This window comes from Penaeus monodon, chromosome 20 (genome assembly GCF_015228065.2).
Source record: "Penaeus monodon isolate SGIC_2016 chromosome 20, NSTDA_Pmon_1, whole genome shotgun sequence".
In the NCBI taxonomy this organism is placed as follows: Eukaryota; Metazoa; Arthropoda; class Malacostraca; order Decapoda; family Penaeidae; genus Penaeus; species Penaeus monodon.
Window position 1 is genome coordinate 21,773,812 of NC_051405.1, and position 1,158 is coordinate 21,774,969.

Genomic DNA, 1,158 nt, shown 5'->3' on the forward strand with positions numbered 1-1,158 from the left:
AAAGCCTTATTCGGAGAGAGCCAATTCATCAGCCATGGTTAAAGGCCACAATCATATATCTCGGGAAAAGTTTACGAATCTTCATGGTTAGTGTTGGTTCTGGAGATGATTTATAATAATCGCTCCCTCTTGCATTAGCAGTTTCATTATTTATTCTTCAACAAGGATGATTGTAGCTCCTTCTGGAAAGGCTGCAGAAAGAAGAGATTAAGGTAACGGCCGGGTTGCAATCAGCATCAGCGGCTAAAAGTAATTCACGAGATAAGTGCAGCGATGCCTACCAAACTAGTCATTACAGGTGAGCCATAATTCCAGCCCTGGTTGTCAACGAGCTCCTTGAGAGCTTTGTGCCGCTGGCGTCCTCGTCTGCCAGTTAGCGCCAAGGATCGCCAGGTGCCAGTGAGGACGGCACCCATCACTGCCATCTTCCGCCAACCTCGCTCCTATCTCCCGCTTTTAGAAAAAACGAACTATCGAACTCCTCCTGGATTTTTTAACCGTTGTCACTACTGTACCAAGCCTAATATCATTCGAACTTTCATTAAGTCTTCACTTCCAAATTAGGGAGAGAGGATATTTATCGTAGTCATCTTGGTGGCGGTAGCGCGCGTGGTGGCGGGCCGGCCATGCGCATTGTGATGTGATATTGTTATTTATGGCGGGAGGTTCAGTGCGCGTCAAGCCGCCGGCAGAGCCACACGACCCTCGCTGCCAGGTCAGTCCGGCACGTTTTCTCGCATGTTACTCCACTCTCGTTGCGTTATTTCATGGAACCATGTCTTTTTCTATGAATTATTCTACTCGATCCTTTTTCTTGTCATCGTCGTTGAAGACTGTATGTCTTTTTTCCTAACTCTCGGACTTTTTATCAATGTTCTGAAATAGTTGTTTCACTGTAAAGTATTTTTTTTATTGTATCCTCTTTGACCTGGTAGGTGTCCACGATATTTTTTTTCTCTCTCGAGATGATCTGGCACGCGTGAATGTGATACGTGTAGTGACATTCTGTGCACGTTTTTCGGTGTTTTATTTATAAAAAATCTCTTCTTGTTAGTCAGTATTTCTTACCTTAAATCTTTCTCACTAGTAGATCAAAGATATTTCCAGAAAAAGAAGAACCTACATGACTGTCTCAGCAACTGAGAAGTAAAATGAAAT